Genomic DNA, 22,666 nt, shown 5'->3' on the forward strand with positions numbered 1-22,666 from the left:
CTTCCAAGAATTCAACACCACAGCTTATGATGCATGACAGACGATTTCCATTCATTTACATACTGTGCAGGAATCCCACTGGATTTCTTATTAAACATTTCCACATGGTCCATTCTGTTTTATCCTGCAAATCCATGCTGCAGGATTACTATGGGTGAGGGGCTAAAAATAATGATTTTGAAACAATTTGAACACGTTTACAGGAAAACACCAAAAGCCAAAAAAGAAAGAAACACATTTTTCATTAGTTGACTCTTTTGGCACATTCTAAGCCTGTACAGACCTGCAGAAACCAAAACACACCATGCAGCATTATTGTTACCTCACAAAATGATAGAAAGAAAACACATAACCCAAAAAACTATAGGACTAGAGGCCTGGACACAGGAGGCATCACGAAAATAAAGTAGAAATAAAGTTGTCTGAATACGAAGTGATGTGAAGCATCTCCCCAAGGTTTGCCTCGTACCAGATTTGTGTGAGTGCAAGTGTGTTTTGATTTGTTCTACAGCAGACTTGTTTGAGCAGTTAACCTAAATATTCTATACAAATCAGAAGGTGTGAAAGATGGCAAAAGTTAAAAGTAGAACAGAAGTGGTACATCAAACACAAAATGGTGTCACAAGCTTTTGAATTATGAAAGTCTGTTCCTCATACTGTAGCTCATTTATAGTTATGAAGCGCTGCATTTTACTGAGTGTGAACTGTATATACACCATTCAGCCAAAACATGAAAAACCAGTAACTGGTGTACAGTAGATATCCTGCTGTATCTGTTTAAAGGTATTACTGACAATCTGTGCTTGTGTTCTCCTCCGTCACTGCTTTTCTTATCCTCGCACCAGCAGACAGGCCTGACAGAGTGATACATGTAGAGGATGTAGGTGCTCTTATACACCATCATATGACACTCCAGGCACATGTTTCACAGGCCGTGGCAAAACAGCCTCCTATAGGGAAACCGAACACACACAGGAAGACTCGAAATGCATGCTGGAAGACGAGCAGTCTGAAAGGAACAGCTTTCACACTGCTTTGTCAAGGCAATATTGTTGTGCTTTTGGTCCTATATGACCTTCATCTAGTATGTCGTGATACAAGCTAAAAGCCTGAAAATTTGATTAAAAAATTTGCTTCAACAAAGTGTGCAGAAGCCTTCTGCCTTTAAAAGTTCAATATAGCCAAGTTTTGATAAAGTGTCATGGTGTGTCAGTTCACATTGTGATGCTGTTATTTCAACCAGATTCTATTTAGATCTGAAAAAAGCCTAAATGTAATTATTATAAAGCCAATGGCAAAAAGGGGGGGGGGGGGCACTGACAAGGAGCATGTGCTGCAAAAAACGTGCTTACATTAGTGAATGGCTTGGAGGCATGTTTGTGTGACGCCATGATAAATGGTAATAGCTGTGTTAACATACGGCAGGTTATCAGCTTCTCATTATTAAACGGTTTTGATCGTCATTTATCTAACTGGATCAACATACCAATTAGAAAAGAAAATGATATGCAAATAAAGCTACTGTGGGTTTTATTAGACCATACCATCAACAAGATCTGTCTTCTGTCTTGCATTTTTCACTATGGGATGTCCCCCTGTCCTCCTTTGCTTCCTCTTGTGGCGTCTCACAGTTTCTCTACCTCTGTCAGTGTTTACTGGCACCTCTTGCTTTCGCCCTCTACCTCCCCTATGAGGCAAACTCTGTTTAAGATTTTTAAAAAGTTACTGAATCATTAACCATATAATAATATTACACTGGATGCTCTGAGACCTTTTGACCTAGGAGAAAAAGAAACCGGGGAAAATTGGACCTGAGGAAAACATTAGTTTCATATGTCTGTTGTCTTGGTAACAGAGAGGAAAAAGAAGTCAGTGTAGAAAACAACAGTTTCACTTGTGAATGGCACTTTTTAAATTGTGTATTTAGGAAGGGTTTGTTGTTTCTGTTTCTGCACAGACAAGAGTGTACCTACAATATACAACTGCCCACTTGTGCACAATATGCAAAAACAACACTGAAATTTATACTGTAACTACAAATATGAAGTGACTTCCTTTGACAGTCATGTGAGTTTTGAAGGGAACTTTTCTTATCAAACAACTCTCCTCTTCCTCCCTCCAGCCCCAACCTATCTCTCTTACTTCCCCTGGGTATATGTCTCTCTCCTTGTCTATCTCTTTCACGCAATGAGAAGTTTCTCGATTTTCATTTTGTCTTGACCCATTTTAATGCGATAACTGTCGAGTACGCAAGATAAAAGTGTCTTGTGCGTATGCGAGAACAAATGTGTGAGTGGTTGTGTATTTGTGTATGTGTAAATGTGTATGTACAGTGCCTCACAGAGATAGATATTCTTGTCATTGGGAGTTGAATTATCTTGATTAATAATTCAGGTGATAACATCCCCAGTTTTTTCTCCTTTTCTTTAGCACTGTATATTCATTTTCATTTATTATTTTATCTCCTGATTTTCTAGAAAATGCCTTCAACAGAAGTACACAGTACATACTGTATCATAAACAGTGATACACTGTATTCTACTCTTACTGTCTGTTAAGTAAAACAAACAGTGGAAATTCTACAGGTCATTTGCCTTGCTCCCAATTTTAGATCATTTATAATGTGAAACATTCATGGAGCTAGATAAACTAGATACCGCAGTGTGTTCAGTAATCTGACAAAGTTTCAGGAGACTGCTCAGAATGGCAGTAAAGTCACACAAGAGTGTTAAAGCGTATCTGTGCTGGTATCTGCGGTTATAGGGGAATGAAATATGCTGCTTCCTCATGAATATTATATGAGCGAATGACAGATAGACGGCATCAATATGCCAGCCATATTGAATGACTTTAATGTCTCATAATGATTGCTTATCTCGGCTTAGCTTCTCATAAATGAGGAGACAGACAATGTATAAAACCAATTTGTAAACTATACACTTATGCAAAAAAAATCTCATACATACATTCATATTCGCAAAGACATGCTCCCCTCTTGAGAGAATAATAATGTGCTGTTTTCAATGTTTGTGTGTGATGTTACATTCTAGTTGAAAATAAAGTGAGGTATAAAATAGTCAGCTTTGCTTTAATGTTGGGTTTATTTTATTTTAAGATATTTTCCGCTTGTTTCAGTTGTTTTTAGAAACCGATTTTATAGTTTAAGATTCAACATCTGTTTATTAAGATTTTTTTCTCTTTATTTCATAAATATTTTTAGGTTGAGATGCAAGTTGAGATCTGAAGTATGTTCAAAAACAAATCCAAGCATGAAGTTCCCGCTTAAAGCTGACATTAAACCTCCAGTTCTCTATTTATGAAGAGAGAGCAGTTTTTTTCTTTTCCCTCTATGTCTACCCTCCAACCTTTCCCAAGTGTCATGTTGTCATGCCAACATCTTTTCTAAGCCAGGAGACAGGAAATGATAGCACCCAAACAGCACACACACACACACACACACACACACACACACACACACACACAAACCTTTCAGATACACACACACACCTGTATACTCTAAGCAAGTGAAAGCAAACATCCATGCACACAACCTCAACCACAGACTCAAGTGCTAACATACACACACAAAAGAGTGCAATACACAGATATTCAATCAATTATTTTATGAATACTGAATTAAATTTGGAATGTAACATCACAAACAACAAATCAATTTCTTATTTGGGCTTAGTGGTTTATTCTTGACTTTGGAAGCAAGTGCTAACAAAATAAAAAATGAACTCAACACGAGGTCCATCTTACGTGTTGTTTCTAAAGCACCTCAATGACAACTGAATACTCCCTCTGCTGAGGATAGCCAGAAGATGCACAAGATAAACATTTGGTGATACTAATGGGGGTCTCGGGGGGGGCATTAAACCATTGCAGGCGATGACAGCACAACAAGATGATATAATTACAAGAGCACTTGTTAAAACCAGTGGAACAGGAATTAGATTGAGTTCCACGCTAAACGTATATCATTACTTATTCACTAAGTTTTGAGGTTCCATTGCACTTTGTCGTATTTCCTTTTATCAATACAGAAACTTTGCAAGATCAGCCAAGTCTGAAAACAGACGTGAAAGAGATTTCTTTGGTATAGTTTGAACACGACAGATCTTTTGCTGCACTACATCAAATTTGCTTGTTTGCTTTAAAGTTCAGCTAGTTGGGCTCGTCCGGGATTTGAACCCGGGACCTCTTGCACCCGAAGCGAGAATCATACCTCTAGACCAACGAGCCACACTGCCAACATGATGACCATTATGCCCGAACAGTTATTCAGCCACACACCTGCATTAAAATAATGCCAGGGACTCAGTCTGTGGGGCTGTATTGTTTATGGTAGCGGTGAGACAATGAAATACAATCCAAGAGGTCCAGTTTGAGTAACAACAGTGAAGTGAAGTGAGCCTTCAATGTTATATAAACCCCTACTAGACTTTATTTGATGTAGGAAGGAGGTGAGGATGCGATATTGATGTGACTTGGGAGAAAAATGGGACATGGTGGCTCACAAGAGGCAAACAAACTGAAGTGGACAGATGCTTCCAAACAGGAAACACAACGATAGTAGAACTGGATGATTTGGTTGCTGTTGAGATAATGTACATACCTGTGGTTTATTAGCAGAATAGCTTTGTGCAAGTGACTATTTCCTTAGACAATTAATACTTTAAACAAAGTAAAATAGCAATTTTTCTGACAATTTAGGCATAACATCGTAAACCTCTACGTCTTCTTTCCTCTTCAAACTGCTCTAGCAAAAACTAAACAGCTCTCCATTTTGGAGAATCCTGCTAAAAATGAACGAGCAGGTTCAAGTTCATTGTGAGTGAGTTACAAGCCTGATCCACTGGGTACTTAACATCTAAAAAGGTATACTGGGGCATTGACAGGTGTCTTAGACCATAACTCTGCTCTCTAATCCCTCCTGAGGTCCACTTAGGCTCCCCTACTCTCTGCCTAAATTCCCTGGCCTCAGCAGTTGCAAAGATGGCAGCCAGAAGTACACCCAAAACAAGGCTTCAGGATTAACACCAACTCCAGAACTTTTTCTCAGTGTGTCCTGTGCTACACTTCTGCAACACTGCATTTCTTCTACTCGTAACACACTTTGATGTGTACAGGAATTACAGGCCTGTGTACCCTGCAAAAGGAAATGCAGTGTGCATAGTTACACGAGTGTGCTGGTTTCCCTTTTGCCCACATACCAGGATGTAGCTTCTCAAATTTTCAGAGTGTGTTTACAACAACATGTCACAACCACACCACTATGGTTCTAACAGGAGCAATTTCATATATGTGTATGAGAAAGAGTGAGAGAGGTGTGAGGTTATATGCAGTACAGTAGTAAAATTTCCAGACTCTTCATCTTAATGACTTATAGTGTATCAGGCTGGGATCCATTTGGTAACTTCCCAATAGTTGACTCATCACAAAGGCCCTACTACTCTCTCTGTCTCTCTCTCTCTCTCTCTCTCTCTCTCTCTCCCCCTCTCTCTCACACACACACACACATTATCATGAATCAGCTGATGGTTAAAAGCAAAAATTATATTTATGACTCTATACACATCATTCCAAAACTCATTATTCTAAGGCCTGTCTTGGCAGGATTAATATAAGGCCTTGCAGTGTGTGTGTGTGTGTGTGTGTGTGTGTGTGTGTGTGTGTGTGTGTGTGTGCGTGTATATCCTGCAGTAGTGTGGAGTTTGTGGACTGATGGAAGCCTGATTGATTTGATAAAAATGAAAGCCATTGATTCTGTCATGAATTTACAGTACCTCATTTACATAATTCAGAAAGCTGAGTTGCATCTTAGTACCGACATTAATGGAAACAGTGCTCCCTGCAGTGCACCCCTAGCACACACACACACATACACCAATCTTTGCTTTACTATATTTGTGGGGATCTGTCATTGACATAATGCATCCCCTGGCCCCTTACACTAACCTTAACCATCACAACCGAATGTCAAACCCCAACCCTGACCTAAACATAATTCTGACCTGAACCGTAAAACCAAGAATTAACTCTCAAAGAACCATTTAAACATGTGGGGTCCATCATTCCGGTCCCCACAAAGCTTGTCTGACCCCAAAAGCATAGTGGGTTCCCAGTTTTCGAACCCCACAAATATAGTCAAACAAGCCCACACGCATAGACACACACCTATATCAGCGCAACTGTTGAAATGCACTCCATGAAATAAATGTTTACCAAGCAGTCAGATGGTAACATACACATATCACATTTGACAAAAAATTTTAAACATGTTTAAAATACTTTGATTTCAGCACATTAGCTGCTTACGCATAATGTTAAGCCTTACAAATAATGGTAGCCATTGTTTTTAAAGCCTCTGTCTATTCAAGATGAATGCATATCAACAATGGAAAATTACCAGATAATTATAGCTGCATTTAATTAACTACAGCTGCAATGATGAAGAGGACGAGAAAAAAGAGGGAGGCATAAATGGTGGATAATTCACACAAACAACACTGCTCTGTCAATGATGTTTAAGCCTGTACATGAAAAAGGTGGGAATCTCACAAAAAATTCCGGAAAATATGGATTGTGATGCAATAACAAGACGTGCATGACTGAACCAGTAAACCAGTGCTTGCCAGGACATCTCTAATCTGTGTACTTGTTGCCATGACACTGAGTCAGACTTCATGTGTCCGAGTCTGCCTCGCCATCACACCTCCAGGCTCTGTCAATTAGCTTACATAGTGGTGTAATATTAGTAGTGTCTAAAACAAAATGATGCTCAAATTGAGGAGTTCAACACCCCTTCTCTAATACCCCCAAATGGAAGATATTCTGCAGTCACTTAGAGTCCACAACTGTTTACCTTTCTGCTGCTCATGCAAGTCTGTTAGGTTGGCCTCACTGGGGCTGTTTTTGGTGACATATTTGCTTCATCATTGCTTTTGCTGCCTAATTAATTTTCCCATATGGTCAATGTCCTTCCTGGCGATGTACCTAACCCTAATGGATGGTGTGGTTATGGCCCTCAAGAGGTGTGCTATTCCCAAAAGATGTGGGCTGAGGGATGTCATTTGGCAAAGGGACGCTCTCCTGTTTGGTAGCGATAGAGTCGAAGCCCTGGAAAGGACCAGTTCCTTCTCTGCCAAAAGGGACGCCCTGTAGCTGCTATGTGAGCATTGTTGCTTAGAAGAGGGTGTCCTGGATTTGCAGTTGGGTCTCTGGTGGTAACATGCAGAGCAACATGAATGATAGACACCATCAAACTTGTGTGTAGGTGTAAAATTCTTTAAAATGTCCTCATATAGGTTTATTGAGTAAAAAAAAAAAAAAAAAAAAAAAAAAAAATGGTGAATAACCAATGTCATGATATGCCTATGTTGATTTGCTTATAGCAATTTTAACATGTGTTGTGAGGCATTCAGTGTACCAAAGAGGGAAATATGACCCCGCCAAAAAATGTCATCCATGTGTACAAGTTCAAGCTCATACTTTTCTGTGTTTAATTAGTGCGCTCGATCAGGTGGAGGCAGCATTCATTGTACTAAGCATAGTGGCGTACCACAAAAGAAACAAAAGAAGTGTGTGTATATGTGCGCACGCACCAACGGAGGCGAAAAGGGCAGACAGAAAGCAGACTGATAAGATTCGAGGTGAGCAACCAGAAACTGTATTACTCAAACAAAACTAGCATAACAATATTCTTGGCAGCATGTTGCATGTTTTATTGAAGTTCATTATTTCCGAGTTTGGTCGGGGCAGGGAAAAAAAAATTGTAGAACTTGGCTAGGAGCCAAACTCCATATTGCTGGCTTTTCTCCTGAGGTCTCTTTCTCTCTGTGGGTTACTTGCTTCACTAAAACTAACATTGGTGATCCCAGATAACCGGTATCATGAAGCCGGTTATCACCTGTCTCTAACTCTGGGGTATCCAACTAACCATCCAGAACCACGAATGAAGTATTGAGATGAGATAAAATGGTATTCAATAGCGACTAAATGTCAAAATTTGGTATTCAGTTGCTGATATGTTTCCAATTATTATGGCAACGATTTTCATCCTTACACAAGTGGATGCATTATCCTCACCCCAAGCCATATACACTCTCTCATTCTCTCTCTCTCTTTCTCTCTCTCTCTCACTCACTCCCCACTCTGCCCCATAATCTGAGTTGGGATTGCGTCCTTGGAGCTCACCCATCCAGTTACCACCCAGTCATCCACAGGCAGCAGAGAAAGAGAGAGAGTGAGCGAGATGGGGGAGAGAATGAGTGACAGATGAATGAGTGATGCTGTGAAGCCCTCTGTGTTGCTTTAATTGGATTTGAATAGGCTGTCATTGTGTGGAAAAATACTGTAGAGAGAAGACTGTTGCACATGTGCGTGTGCACATATACACTGTCACACACAACCACAAACTTGGCAAATCCCTGAACTCTTGCGACAGGAACAAAATGTATAATTTCAAAAGAATCATATGAACCATGAGCATGCGTTTATAAAGCTCATTCATTGCAAATCAGTGCACTGTTTTTTTCTGTTTTGTGTAGAAAAAGATAAAAAGGCTTCTCCTGAAAAGAAATAATCTAAAAACAGACGAGGCTTCAGTCCAACTGTAATGACTCTTAAAGTTCACACGTGGAAAAAAGTATTTTACTGTTCTGGTGGATAACTTGCTTCTCAGGGGATATTTGAACAAAACCCAAAAACAACCTACTTTCTTCCATTAAACATACTTAATTACTCTATCGTTATCCATTACTGATATCACCTATTAAGCCCATTTAATTCATATTCATTTCATTCTGTGTGAATATATTAATCAAAAGTCAAAATCCAGTATTTTATGATTTACATATCCCAAACCTTCAACAAGTAGCAGTAACTCCTGGGCCTCGGTCTGTCATTCTGTTCTGAGCAGCCTTGGCATTTACATCCACTTAATATACATTTTCCTATTAATTTGGTACTTTTGTGCCCTGCACACCTGGCATGGCACAAAGGTATCACAAGGCAAGGTGTTTATTTGTGAATAAAGTCACGGCGACAGGAGTCCCCAAAGACCAGGGCATCGCCAGCCATTTGATACTTTGTTGTTTCCACTAGCGTGCAAAAACAGGATTCACAATGGAAATGTGCAATGTCTGCACAATGAAATGAACAACAAACAATTATCATAGAAATATAAATAAAGAATAATGGACTAACCCCTCTGTGTTTGCAGAACATTGGTAGAAATGCTTGAATGTGTGTCTCTCCCCTCCAGCTCACTATACATGCAGGTGAAAAAGGGACCCATTGAGACAGTTGCAATCAAAACCCTACTTAAACTAATTTCACATCAAATTATTCCCCAAAGACTCCGTGGACAACAGAACATCAAAACAACACAGGGTGATAGCAGTGAAACAGCAAGTAGCACGAGATGGCACTGAACATGAACTTTGAGATTTTCCGAATTTTTTTTCTGACTCTGCTTCCTCTTGTCCTCATCATTCATAATGACTCTTGTCAATGGGTTATCAGTCTCTCTTATCATTGTTTTGCAGATTATAAACAGCATACACCAGTTGATTATCTGGCTGACTTCAAGAGATGGTTTGACAATCTGAACAAAGACTGTTATATTTAACTGTAATTTGCCTGGTTCACTCCTGTCGTTATCAACTGAGAGCTACTCTATATCAAAAGAAACTCGTTCATATCTTTGTGTGATTTTGATAAAGTTACTAACGTTTTGATTTCTTTATGTAATGATAATTGTAATTCCTTCTTTTCTTGCCTCAGCCATAAATCTCCCTGTCATAACAGCTCATTCAAAAGGCAGCAGCAGGACTGTGAACAAGACTAAAGAATGTAGATCATATATCCAGACTCTCATGGGACCTCACCCGCCTAGATTTGGAACACCAGGGTGATTAGATGTCCCAATTAAAATGGGACAGTCCCAGTTTCGAGGCATTTCTCACAACATACTGACAGGGTCACCCCCAGCCCCACTACTAGACTACATTTAAGTTTTTATTATCAGAGAAGAAACATTTAGGAGTTATTGTTGTATTAATTTTGTAAAAGTAATTCAGAACCAGAAGCAGGTTAGATTACAGTTCTCAACAAAATTTTTTGTGTCTTCTATGATTGTGTCTACTGATAGAGAGAAAACGCTGAAAGTGGCAGTCGTATATCTATGGGCAAGCTGGCAGAACTCCAGTTTCATAAACCTAAAACAGACAGTATTGCTGTCTTTTTTTTTTTTTTAAAGCTGAAAACCTACTGTTATTGCGCTGATTTTTCTGGCTACACACATGTTAGAAATGAATTCTAAATATATCTAAAAGTTTGGTTTACTTATTGTCTTGGTGTCACAAAAAAATTATACAAGCTCATACATACATCTTGACAATAAGATTTCTTAGCAGTATGTTGGGCACGTCAAAGCATTCTTAGTAATGCACTAAGTGGTTTAATAGCTCTTTCCATGAAATGTTAATCTTGCAATCGGTTTTAACACAAAAGCTGGCTATTTTACCCGTTGCAGTGTTTCTATAAAAGAAATTAATTTTTCCATTCAAAAATAACTGCAGGAACGCTTGCAAATTTTCACCTTTCAGAAAAACAGTTTTAAGCCATGGACAATTAAAATCAGAACCTCGGCCTTCTGTCAAATCTGTTGTTGTGTAAAATTGTTTCTTCAGTTGTTACGAAAATGGATTAAATGCCTGGAAAATGCATTGCAGCAAGGAGAGGGTGGAGAGGGTGACTGGCCACAGTCTCCTGTGCAGTAAGTCCCTCTTGGTGCTGTCTTTCACTGTGAGCAATTTTCATCATGCTCTGTTGTGTTTTGCACAGCTGTTAGGTAAGAGACAAGTAATATGATTGGCCGAGAGGTTCATCATTTATCACCAAACCCTCCATTCCACTTTAGCCAACCTTTTGCAGCTACCACTCATGTGCTTATATTGTATATGAATGAAAATTGCAAGCTCATTTGGATATGGTTTTACAATCAATGTACTGTGACCAGTACATTGATTGTACTGGTCGTTTTAATTACATGATGAAATGGCATCCATAGAGTTTTGGGTCTCTGAGGGTATATTTGGTTCTGATATTTAAGAAAATAAATATATAATAAAAAAGTATGTATTGATGTAATAGTGGTAAATTAAAAACTAGAAATAATCACCTGTAAATACCAGGGTACTGTATAATAGTAACAGTTAAAGCTGTCTGTGTAACCAGACACTCTAACTACTATATTCACTTTGCATGTAAATGGGACACCAAGGTCAGTTAGCATGGGGCTAGTAGAGTGAGAGGGTTGATGCTAATAACTGTACTATATGAAGCTAAATGTTCTTCTGTGTGTGTGTGTGTGTGTGTGTGTCTGAGAGAGAGAGAGAGAATCAGTGAATCAAATTTTTCAGATCAATATATTATAAAAGAAAAACTCCAAACAGCGGAAGAAACAATTAAAAACAACAAATACCCCCTTGATTTTCCAGTTACTTGGGAAAAACTGAACACACAGATTATATCTCGCCGGCCAAGGAAAGCCTGTGGTCCAGACAGCATTAAAAATGAAATGCTCAAACGCAGCACCCTAGAGATGCAGGGTGCAGTGTTGAAGCTGTTCAGTATCGTATTAGAGTCAGGATATTTTCCTGACATCTGGTGCAAAGGGCTCATTTCCCCCCATTTATAAGAGAGGATCTGTGTCAGTAGTCGTCTAGGTAAATTATTCTGCAGTATTCTAAATAAAAGAATACTAGATTTCCTTGACGAACACACAGGAATCAAATTGGCTTCCTCCCAAAACACCACACTGCCAACCATGTATATACCCTTCACAGTTTAATTAACAAATGTGCATACCAAACAAAAAATGGTGAGATGTTTGCAATTCTTATAAATTTCAAAAAAGCTTTTGTCTTCATTTGGAATTAACGACTCTATCACAGACTTCCACAATGTGGTATAGGGGGCCAAATATATGATCTAATTAAATCCACATATTTGGAAAATAGGTGTGTGAGAAAAACAAGCTGAATTCTTCACGCAGAGTAGAGTTGTTCATCAGTGATGCAATTTAAGGCCGACATTATTTAATGTGTATATAAATTAACTCACTGTTCAGTTGGCTCAATGCTGCTCCTGGCCTCTCCTACCCAGATAGAGAGTCTATGGAAATTACTCTATGTGTTATGCTGATGACCTTGTTCTACCATGTCCCACTGAACAAGGACTGCAGCAGAAGCTGGACATAGTAGCAAACTACTGCCAGAACAGGGTACTAGCAGTTAACATGAAGAAAATGAGTATCATGATTTTTCAAAAACACTCCAAATGTCAGGGAAACAAGTACCAGTTTACCATAAATAATCAAATCATGGAACACAGTATGAGCTATACCTACCAGGGTATCACCATAACAGCTTCAGGAAGTTTCAACATGGCAGGAAATGCATTATAAAAAAAAAGCTCTAAGAGCTCTAAATGCAAGTAATGGAAAATTTTATAACTTCCAAATTCCAATTAAAATCTGGTTTCATATACTTGATAGTGTTATCCTGCCTATTGCGCTACATGGTAGTGAAGTATGGGGTCCACTCATTCATCATGTTTACCCATTGGGATAAATATCCAACACAATCTCTACACGCAGAATTCTGAAGATACATTTTACACGCACAAAGAAAACACTAGAAAATACCTGGTGAGCAGAATTAGGCTGATACCCACTGATAATTAACATTCAAAAGAGAGCACTCATATTTTTTAAGCACCTTAAATCCAGCTCCCTTGACACCCTCTAAGCCCTCCAAACCCAAGAGCTGAGCCCAGAGAATGAAATAAGGAACATTTACTTTAACCAGTTCTGTGGTTCCAGATTTCAATGAACTAAATGACATCTCAAAATTAAAAATACTCCTACGAGGAGACGGGGCATGTCTTGCTGCCCGATATATATCAACATGCCAAAGGGACAGTGAATGACCTAGACACACACACACACACACACACACACACACACACACACACACACACACACACACACACACACACACGCCATAATATACTGTAAAATATATAATTACCATCTACATTTATATCATCCTTGGTGATTTTTTTTATTGTTTTTTTTTTTTTAGAGTAAAGTGTATTTTGATGCTTTGGCAACATTGTCTTTGAAACGTCCATGCCAATAAAGCACATTTGAATTTGAGAGAAAGGGCCCTCAGAAAGAGGAAACAGAGAACACTGTGTGTGTCATGTTACTGTTACGTATAAGCAGGAAGCTGCTAGCTCGATCATCCCTCATCCAAGAGACATATCACCATAGCATTTGAGAGAAAAAGACAGACAGAGTGACTTTAAGCAGACAGAGGGAGCCGGAGAGGGGAAAAGAGAGAAACAGCAGGAGAAGAAAAAACGACTCATAAACAGAAAATAGGAAAAGCAGAAGTGATCCAGAAAGGTGGAGAGAGTCACTGATGGAGATGGGGACGATGTATAAAGTAGACCATAACAGTAAAAGTAACGGCTAAAGAAGACAGAGGCGGTCTGAGGGAAATAAAGGAATGAGGTAGTATTGCTTTCCAAAGGATGAAGTCATTTTCTCCAGACACAGTGTTCCTGTTGCTGTTAAGCATCATGGGATAGAGCTGACAGAGTAATGGATCACCGCTTACAGAAAAAAAAAAAAAATCACACGTGCACACTTAGACACACTCACACACACAAGAGACAAAGGTGCAGTAGGGAGAGCAAGAGCACAATTTCAAAACCTCACACAGTCATTGTCGATCCCACAGGCTTTTGTTTTGCAGCACATCTACCTCCCAAAATATGTGCATCAGTTTGTGTGCACCGGAGTGTTTGTGAGTAATCAGGTTTCACTTACAAGGTAAATTACAGCTAATGATTGCAGGCTGGATCTCAACCTCTAACATCTGTCGAACTGGATGGATAAACTAGAGGATTAAATACTCAAACATGTGCGCACAGTTACACATGCTGCGTGTGCATGTGCACGCGCACACAAATCATTGTTAAATTTTCCGAGAGTTATCGCAGTAAGGCTGTGTACTGGTTGCTGTCTATCTCCCCAGAGGAACTCACCTTGCAAACATATCTAAACTGAGCTGATGGAGTTTCAGAGAACCTTAAACCTCTGTGTCTGACCCCAGCTGTGCACCCTGAGGTGTACCACGCAGTGCAGACTTCTATCCTCCTGCACCATGATTCCTGCTGCCACAGCCAGCCTCATCTAAATTGTCTTAAAAGCAGAGATAATGTGTAACTAGGCTCCGTGGCTCTGTGGTTGAGGGTGTTTGAAGGTTTAAGTATCAGCTCTGGTTCCCTTTACGTGGAGTTTGCATGTTCTTCTTGTGTTTGTGTTAGTTTCCCCTCCCACCATAATCAAGTCAGATGATTTGAAGATTTGAAATTGCCCTTCGGTTTGAATTTGTTTGTCTGTTTATGAATTAGCCTGCAGTGCACAATCAACCTGTCCGAGGTTTGTCCTGCCTTCCCTGGAATTGGCGAAAGCACCCCTGTGACCCTGAAAATGAGTAAACGGGTATGGAAAAGGAATTAATGTTGCTGCCTGGACTGTCTCGATGTATTGCTCTGGGATATTATTGTTTCTGTTCACTCTGTGCCGCTGCTTTGCTCGAATATTTTTGACCTGCATTTGTGCTCACAGCCTATACACAACATATTGTATCTTTATAAACAATGGTACATGCTTACGGGCATACTGTATGTTTGTACATTTCACTAAGTTTCTGCTTCTTCCATCTGATAGTATGATCTGATAATTACACCATGTACTGTATATAAGATTCCCTCTCTCTTTTTGCATAGCTCTGCGAACATTTGTACACGAACAGTAACTTGAATCATGTAGGATTATTTGAGCCGCAGTTTGGGTTCTGCAGTCCGTGGATCAGTGGATGTAGAAGGGTCTAATAAGTCCACACAAAATTGTAACCAAATCCATATGTGTCAGGTATCGAAGTGGTGTGTTTTATTTTGGATAGGAAGGTGTTCTGTGATGTAAGCTTTTTTCGCCCTATGAAATGTTGGTACACACAAATGCAATACTGAACTCTCTCTTTAATGTGAGAGCTTTCAGTACAGGGAGCAGGATGATCTTTAAAAAGTCTTAAAATATATTAAATTCAATTTTAAAAATATTAAACCTGTCAAGTTTGAATCTATGTTTATGCAGACAACTTAAATCAATCATAGCTTTTCTTATGCATCAGAGTACAAATACTTAAGATGTCTACTAAGGTGAATTACGTGGACTAAAAAGAAGTTTAGTGTGTTTTCTGTCTTTTATATTTTGAAAGTTTGCCATCACATGAACTATTAGCTGCCCAATACAAAGGAAAGTGAATGACACACGTTGAAATGTGCAACTGTTTCAAGGCAACCCAATGGGGTATCTTTGGAAAACACACTAATGTTACCAACTTAGCGACTGTGTCACTGGATTTCTTACATTAAGCAACTTTATTTTGCAAACAAGCCTGGTGATGAACCTCTCGAATCTCTGAGGAGAGCTGCTAATACACAGCTCGGTGAATCTGCAGTCCTCCCTGCTCGCTGTGGCTGTGGGTTGTCAGCTGGGTTCACTGAGTGGGAGAGAGCAGCCGCATAGCAGCCAGACTGAAAAACGTAACGGACTCAGTAGCATCCGTGGCAGTATGTGAAAATGGCATGATTGACTTGTTCTGGTCACTCATTGTATCTCACCAACAGTTGCACTTGCAGTCTGACTAAACTTGTTTCTTAGTAACTGTAATATGTCGCCTTTTAAACTTTAGTTGTTTCATTCAAATTTATTTTAGTTTACAGCGAATTGAACAATACCGCTGGTACGAATAAATATTTTCTAAATTAATTATATATGAATAATATTAGCCTTTTGATAATATGCATTTATGGATATTCCTATACTTTGTCTCCATATCACTAAATTAACAGCTTATAAATCACACAAGAGCATCTACTTAGAAAATCTAATAGAGAAGCAGTGATGAATGTTTTGGATGCTCAGCATGTGCTGTTATTCTTGACCTGGAAACATTTCCGCTATCTCCAGTTGCATTCATGTTTTTTCGGTAAATTTGTTTAATTCTCAACATATTCTTTTATCACAGATATTTTATATTATTCAGTGGATTATTTTCTCGACAGCAGTAGGAACCCAACATCCCCATGGGGATCATTAATAGCTTCATCTAATTTCCAAATAAATTAATCTAATATAGCATTTTAGGGATTTTTGAACCATAGACACCATATTTAATATTCAGCACGTAACACCCTTTGTTTGCACAGTACCTACAGACAACATAAAATTGTGTTATTGGTAGCTGTAAATTATGATGCTCTCTGGTATGGGGATGCAAAAATGCATTTTGGTACCTCTCTCACACATGATAGACCAGCAGATAAGCAAATTGATGACAGGCCGTCAGGCGAACAGACTATCTGATAAATTAACAACAAGATTGATAACTGGAGAAAAAGACAGAAAGAGAAGGCAAAGAGAGACTGGCATGCCTGTGCGTGGACAAACAGATGGACAGACAGTTTGACCAGACAGATAGATAGACAGATGGTGCTTCTATTAAGAAATGCAGGCTTTGATGAGATGGACTAACAGACGATCAAACTGGCAGACAGACAGAAACTCTACTGGGATGCACTAAATGGGCCGACAGAAAAATGAACAGGCTCAACATTCTGGTGCAGAAATGGGGCTGGGAAGCCCGGGGCCAGGTGAGCAGAGGACATCGTATCTCTGAAGACCATCGACATGAGGAAGGACTCAGCTTTAAAATGTGTATGCAGATGTGTGTTTGCTTGTATACCAGTCTCTGTGTGTGTGTGCTTGTGTGTGTGTATGTGTGTGTGTGTGTGTGTGTGTGTGTGTGTGTGTGTGTGTGTGTTAATGTGTATAGTAGTGGTTTGTATTCATGTACTCTGTATGTGTGTGTGTGTGTGTGTGTGTGTGCGTGTTCACGCATGTGTGTGTATGATACTGCTCTGGCCATTACCGAGGTACTAGATAAAAGTAGTGAACATGCTCCCAAAACAAGGTGCTAAAAGACTAAAAATACTAATGGCAAAGGATTTGTACACTCACGCACATCCACACACACACACACACACACACACACACACACACACACACACACACACACACACACACACACACACACACACACAAACACACACAGGGCAGAAGGACAACAGGGACATCTGTTCCACGGTTTTATCTCTTTCCTAGCAGAATGTTCTAAAGGCACAAAGTAATGTATGAAGAGAGCAACAACTAACCTTATTTTAAAATATATTGAACTCTAAAAATGCAACCTTCTGTTCCACTAAGTCCACTATGAATGACAAATTTTATTCATTTGGTTAATCAAAGCCACATATGAATACAGTATGTAATAGTTAGGGTAAGCGATAAGAGGGCCATCAGGGAGGTATGTATGAGGTAATGTATTTGCTGTTCAGCAGAAAGTTTTGCTGTTTTGACCTTGCTGAATTTTGAAGCGTATAGTTTTGAGGTCCATTCCTATTAAGCAAAAGCATAAACATCCATTTGAAGGCTTAATAGGGAGTCATGAAGCTACTGCTTGTGTGGTGCGTTGCACTGTGTGTGTGTTTGTGTGTGTGTGTGTGTGTGTGTGTGTGTGTGTGTGTGTGTGTGTGTGTGTGTGAGTACCAAGTCCCCCACAGGCCCTTAAGTGGTGTGTATTTATAGATAGTGTGTCTCTCTTAGGCCCAGAGGCTGGTTATATGAGCCCCTTCTAATGGCTAGGAGGAAAGGAAACATCCACAGTCATGTTTCCACAAAACAGACACAAATGCATGCACACACACATGGGCATAAACACACATACACAGGCATTAGTTAAGGAAGTTAGAAGTGATGTTGTTCTGTCCTCTCTTGAATAAACTCTGGCCTCCGACTTGACCTCCCAAGCTCTGATCTTTTTAACATGAGTAAAAAGCAAGCAAACAGGACAGGTCCATACTTTTAAAAAAAAATGCATCTGCAGCACACTGCAGTGCTAATAAAATGTAGAATTTAATTTAATTCAATTTAATCTTAGAATTTAATCTCCTACATTCTTCATTCAGCCCGAGTAGCTGGCAGTGGCGCGTAAGTGGCTCTGGGCAGCGGGAGGGCAGGGATCTAGGCTGACATCAGACCAAATGGAAAGTCCCGCTTGCACCACTTTACTTTATCCCTCTTCTTGTGTACAGGTGCCTGCAAAGACAGGTGTTGCGGGTTCCTCTTGTCCTTCAGCTGCACCGGGGTTACATACAGTAAATGAAGAAAGAGAGGGGCCATATGGCTTTGTTTGGATCTGTACGCAGGCCAGCCAGAGTATGTGCACGTGTGTGTGCGTGGGCATACAGCTGTGTGTGTGTGTGTGTGTGTGTCTGAGTGTTTGATCTGTGCGCAGGCCAGGCAGCGCTGGAACAGCAGCAATTTAACTGATGCTCCCACCATATGGTTAGAATGATAGCATTAGAGAACCTGCGCTGAACCTGCAAAAGAGATAGAGGGAGAAAGAGGGGGTAGGGGGGATGAGAGCTAAAGGCCAGGATTTGTGGAGCAGCCCCAGTATGGTACACAGGTATGCAAATCACGCACACAAACACACACACACACAAACACACGAGTGCATGAGATCACACACATACACTACATAATGTCCCTACAAGTGTGCAGGCATGTAAATGCAAATGAATGTGTGTGATCATCACAACCGAAGTGTTCTTGCGGGGAAATACTCATAGGCTTGTGCACAGGTGTGTGTGTGTGTGTGTGTGCGCGCGCGCATGTGCAGCTGCATATGCGTGCACACACACACAGATGCATAAACGTAAGTGCAGAGTTATCGTGTGTGTTTCAGCAATCTGGGTGATTTATGCTTTGAATACTGCAGTGTTTTAGGTGGGATCTCAGGGAATTCACTGCCATATGTCCTCATTTTCCTTCCTCTCTCACAACACACGCACACAAACACACACACACACATTCTCTCTTTTAAATACACACCCATTCACACAAACTGTCTCACACTCGTGTACACAGACACGCGCACTATTTTCATCTCTAAAGGGCAAGGGCAAAAGAGGAGTATTTGCAGGTTTGAGAGCGCGAGGTAGGGGGGATAAGGGCTATAAGGCAGACAGTCAGAATTTTCTGCTCCAGTTAGAGGGAAATTCTTGGCTCCTGCTTTGGGAGTCAATGGACAAGTGGGATGAAGGGATGAAAAAGTACATCATGCTGGTTTAATGGTGGTAAACTGGCACAATTAGCTGATAGTGCCCCAGTGCTATGTTTTTACAGCATGGCGTTCCTGGTGTGGGTGCGTTCTGGACTCACTACCTGTGATAGCCCAAAAGCGAAAAATATCTTCACCTTTACATGGAGAACCTCTGAATGGGACTGAGCTGAGAAAATTGAATGCAACAAATGCCATCAGGATATAATTTAAGACAGGTCCGTTACAGCAATATATTACTATGTGTAGTACTAGATATATGATATATAATAGTGATGAAAGATAAAGTTGGATAAAGGAGTGACAGAGAAATATCAGTTGTTACTATAGGTATGTTTAGGGTTACGGTAACCAATTTTAGTGATGGTACAAGTTCAATAGAGAATTTAAAATATATGAAGGTCATCGTAATATTATGGAATGCAAGACTTGAAAAGATCAACTACCAGTATGTAAATGTAGAGCTCCAGAAAAGGACTTTTTGTACTTGTTTATAGTATTCCCAACCAGTGTTTAAGTCCTGATTGGATAATGCAATCCAAATAATGGAAATTCAGCTATAAGGCTACGAGTTACTGGTGTTGGGTAACATTACATTTCCAGTGCAGTCCCGCAGTGTAATAGAATGCATCCTCTGCCGCCTACAAACACAGAAATGTGATCAATGGTGCATTTCATACGTAATTATTGTTTTTTGTGTGTAGAAGGAAATTAAATTGGTTAAAACAGAGGCTTTAAAAATAAAATACTGTAAATGAGGCAGTTTAAAGGTTTTGAGAAATGATATTGGGCGTAGTGTTTTCCCCTCTGATTTACTGTCCAAGAGATGTATGCTCAGGTATTGTAAATGAGTTTTGTTTTGTTGCTGAACTGAAACTTGAAAGATCTAAAGTACCATTATATTTAGCTAAAATTAAAGTTTATGAAGTCAGTAGCTTACTGTATATGGTTCCCGTAAGGACTGGCCAAATGGTGGAGAAAGGACACAAGGAGGGAGGAATAATCTTCATCCGGTGTATGGTTTATTGCTTGTTTTACCAGACAAAACGGTACACTTCAGGCTGATTGTAGATGTCTGTCTGTGGAAAAACCATATTTAAAAAAAAAAAAAAAAAACTTGTCAAAAGGCAGCTAGCACATGCGACCTCCAGCAAGGAGGTGCTCATATGCTCATGCTGATTGACTAACGTAATGAGCTACACAGCACAATGGAAGAAGGGGGCAATGGTAACTTGCCTGAGCTACACAACTAGAACCCCACGTAGACCAGTGTGCAACCTCTTACAGGGCATGGGTTAGCACTGTGACCGTTCCTGCACACCTTACTATTTGAAATTAGTCCCAGCTCTTCACTCCATCAATGCCCCGTTGCACCTGCAGATGAGGTTTACAGCACAGCCGGTCAAAAACTAGAGACCTATGAATCAGAATGTCAAGGGAGGAGAAACTGGGATGAAACATCAGTGAAAAGAAGAGGAATTCTGTCATGCAGTGATATGGAGAGCACGAAGTGTAATGAAGAGCAGTCTCACCACATGAGTCAAACCCCTCTTGCAAATAGACTGACCATCCTGGAAGTACTGTAGTGTGCGTATGTGTATGCCTGTGTGCATCAAGGTGTTTCAGAAGGTGTAAGTCACCTTGACCGTGTGTGCACAACCCAACCGTGATTTCTATTCCTTTGGCAGACCGGTCAGGACCAACTCTCACAGGAGCAAACCGACTTTCTAAGCTGTAGGCATCTTCATCTGAATTTACAAGTGTTCAAGAGGCTACATGATGTCAGATTATGTTGTTTGCTTGTATCCTCAGAGGAGAAAGATGGATTAGCCCCCAGTTTAACCCCGTCCCAGCAAAAAAACAACATGACAGCGAGGCTGACTGAGAGGGAGGCAGAGAGGAAGAGCTCCGAGGTCAAATTCTATTATTGAAATCGTATCCCATCTTAATATTGAAATTGTATCTACACTCTGAGACCCATCATCTTCCATCTCCATCTCTTGTTCTCTCTTTCCCGTTTTCTCTCCCTCCCCTGACAGACTCTCAGTGCAGACTGGGGCAGGCAGGGAAGCATTAATGGGGGGGGGGGCATGGAGACGCAAAGACGAAGAATGAGGAAAAACTAGAGATGAAATGAAAAAGGAGGAGAAACAGGAGACAGAGCGAGAAAGAAAGGAGAGAAAAATCTAAAAATGGTGTCTGCTCATCTATCTCTGAGTGTTCAACTCCTCCTCAATTGCTTCACTCCTCCCTGCCTCTGTCCCTTTCTTCTTCCCTTCCTTCTGAAGTCTGAAATCTCTAAGGAAGCTCACTCGTAAGGGCTAATTTATTTACCACCACCCCAGCTGCACCACTTCGTCATTAATTTACCAATATCACATTTTCCTGAGCAGCTGGACACCAGCCATGCTGCAGCAACATAGAACATACTGTACATGCAGAAAACCTCATCCATAAACATGTACTCTATTATTACTACTCCCTGCAGAGTAAAGGCACTTGGTATGAACCACTAATGAGCCCCGATATGACCTATATATTTAAATCATAGATGTACTTCTACTATCAGCTGATTCGGCCATTACCATGAATCTGCCTCGTTTGCGATTACGCACCACTACATGGGTCCGATGTGTTTTTCCATTTGTTCTACAACTAAGTGAGACCACTTTCCATGAATGTGAAAAAGGGAAAATGACCCTTGCTGAGCCAGACTTGTTATAATTTAATTTTGCATTCCAACAATTTACAAGAATGTATGCACCAACTAGACCCACACACAGTGATGAGGTTTATAAATTAATCACTGCTATGATCACAAAGACCAGGATCCAGCACGCTTGATAATTATACATGTACAGGAGACAGAGATCCTCTGCTTGTGCGTGTGGGTGCAGGGAAATGGGAGAAAAGGAAAAGATGGATGTGTGTTTGAGCGTGCAGCTTCCAAATCTTCACAGCTCACTTGCCCACTAAATATTCAGGCTAGTATTACATTGATTTTGCATCACTAGAATAACAAAGTACATTCTAATTCATTAATGTACTCACATGAAACGCATACATTTATGATGAAAGAAGATATTAAAAACTTGATGGAAAGCTTTCAATAATACCATGGCGTACTGAAGAAATAATTCTCAAAGCCAGGGGGGTCTTCTACACAATGTCAAAAGAACATATTTATTAATCTATAACCATGAAAAGTTCATTGCAGGCTCTTAGAAAAATTATTAATTTGTCTTGTTTTTGTAGAAGCAGTGGAGGAATATTCAGCTTGATTGTCCTTACAGAGCATCATAGATGAAGGAGGAAATTCATAGATGACATAATGG

General features: G+C 40.0%; 1 non-coding gene across 1 annotated transcript; it reads right to left on the minus strand.

Annotated features, from left to right (window-relative positions):
- Positions 1 to 4,173: 4,173 nt before the first annotated feature.
- On the minus strand, positions 4,174 to 4,245 carry trnap-cgg. The gene has a single exon. It is a non-coding gene; the product is annotated as a tRNA-Pro (tRNA).
- Positions 4,246 to 22,666: the final 18,421 nt, after the last annotated feature.

Source organism: Xiphias gladius, chromosome 15 (genome assembly GCF_016859285.1).
Source record: "Xiphias gladius isolate SHS-SW01 ecotype Sanya breed wild chromosome 15, ASM1685928v1, whole genome shotgun sequence".
Taxonomy (NCBI): Eukaryota; Metazoa; Chordata; class Actinopteri; order Istiophoriformes; family Xiphiidae; genus Xiphias; species Xiphias gladius.